Raw genomic sequence first — 2,500 nt, forward strand, 5'->3', positions numbered from 1 at the left:
AAATCTCTCACAAACAATAGGGAAAGAAAATAAAGCAAAACACCTCAAATATATCAAAAATGTAAAATATATAAAAAAGTAAAAAATAAAGCTTAAAATAAATCTCTTTCACAAACAATAGGGAAAGAAAATAAAGCAAAACACCTCAAATACATATATAAAAAAAGCATCACTTTATTCCAGTACTCTTGCATAACAACACAGTGAACACAACAGACTCAACACACTACAACACAAACATGAAAGCACAACAACTACTGTCTTCCTCAACACACCTGACACATCCACAACTGGCTTGCTTACCTATCTAATTACTCACAGTCTTAAGTAGTTTATAACTAATGGGTAACTTTTACTTATAATGGACGGAATGAGGTTTAAGGGTGATGATAATGCCGCTCTGTAAGTGTGTGTGTGTGTGTGTGTGTGTGTGTGTGTGTGTGTGTGTGTGTGTGTGTGATATAGTTTATGTAGATATTTTGTTACCATATACTGTTCCTCCATCGTGTGTGTGTGTGTGTGTGTGTGTGTGTGTGTGTGTGTGTGTGTGTGTGTGTGTGTGTGTGTGTGTGTGTGTGTGTGTGTGTGTGTGTGCTTGTGTTGAGATCCAGAAGTCACCCAAACTGAAAAATCCATTAAAAACTAAAAAAAAAAAAAAAATGCTTACTTTTCTGTTGCAACAAGTGCGTACAATGCCTCTTAGACAAACCTCAAACACATACCTCGAAAAAATAATATAAAGTAACAACAATGACAAAAAAAAAAAAAAAACAATAACGACAATAATAATGACAATATCCTTCAGAGTATCAAACATAAGCAAGTCACAAGCTTCAGAAAAACAAGACATGCATTCTTCTAGCGATAACACACTCTTGGCAATCCCTGCATGGTCACTGGACACGCAGGGATGACACACTGAGCCTACACACTCTATCGGTATTTGCACATGTCACTTTTTAAACAGGTGTGAGTCCTGCCAGATCCTTAACACTACTACAACGCACTACAGGAGTCAGTCAAAGTGCCACGAGAACTTTTATTTATATTTTTGGATTATAGGATCTTTTATTAATACATTTCATACAAGAACTCTTTTTATATTGTTTTTTCAAGTATTAGATCCTTTATTTTTACTTTTCAATATTAGGATCCTTTATTGATACTTTTTTTTATCATAGGATCCTTTATTAATGCTTTTTTAATTATAGGATCCTATGTTCATACTTTCTTTATGCAAGGATCCTTTTTATACTTCTATTTTAGTACTAGGATCCTTTATTTATACTTTTTTTAATATTAGGATTCTTTATTTACACTTTTAATACGAGGATCCTTTGTATGTAGTTTTAAATTCGAGGATTCTTTATTTATACTCTTTTTTGAGTATCTGATCCTTTATTTGTGTTCTTTTAATACTAGGGTCCTTTGTTTATACTCTTTGATACGAGGATCCTTTATTTATACTTTTTAATACGAAAATCCTTAAACTTTTATTCATACTTTTCTGTAATTAGGACATTTTATTCACACTTTTTATTATTATTATTATTATTATTATTATTATTATTATTATTATTATTATTTGAGGACCCTTTATTAATATTCTTTTTAATACGAGGACCCTGTTTATATTTTTAGTACGAGAGCCCTTCTGTTTATATTTTTCTTTTAATACTCCCCTCAAACTTTTAAAAACTATTAGACTCCGTTTATAATGATGAGATTGAAGTATGTTTTCTTTTTTTCTTCTTCTTGTTCCCTAGGAGTATTTTTTTTAAAGTTCTCGTGTCGCTACTCAAACACGTAAGAACAAGTTAGCTTAGAGGAGCATCAAGACCCCTTAGGAATTCACCCTTTCACTGCTGGTTGGCCACGCCGGGACACTTAATTCCGTCTACAGCCTCTACTTGATATTCTCCAGGCGATGCATTGGAGAATCTGATCCTTCAATGCATGTGCCTTTCTTGTCGGGGTTTATAATGAGTTTTTTTTTATGTAACAGGGGAAAACTGGCCAAGGGGAACATAGAGTTATAAAAAAGCCCACTTAGTTGCCAGTCCCCGTGCAGGTTCGAGAGAGATTTATGCATTACTTTTAACCCCTTCAGTACCAAAATGCGTTTTCAAATACGTTCTGCTTACTATTTGGTGATTTTATACAGCTTCAAAAACATATATGGGGATTAAACTAGTGAAGACTCTGGCCATTAATCTTTTGACCTCCATAGACCCTTCCTAATGCTAATAAAATCGTCTCATCATACCCAAAACTCAAGGTAGAAATGCGTTCCAGTACTGAAGGAGTTGATGGTGTGATTGGTTGCATTTTTCTCCTTTTATGTAAGAGGGAACACCAGCCAAGTGCAAAATATATATTGAAAAAAAAAAAAAAAAAGGCTCATTGAGGTGCTGGTCCTTCAAAAAGTTAAAAATATATATATAACCGGAAGGGGACTCCGACTAGCAGTGAAAGGGTTAACATATCTGATAGTTTCGAA

The sequence above is a fragment of the Portunus trituberculatus genome, chromosome 25 (assembly GCF_017591435.1).
Source record: "Portunus trituberculatus isolate SZX2019 chromosome 25, ASM1759143v1, whole genome shotgun sequence".
NCBI classification, from domain to species: Eukaryota; Metazoa; Arthropoda; class Malacostraca; order Decapoda; family Portunidae; genus Portunus; species Portunus trituberculatus.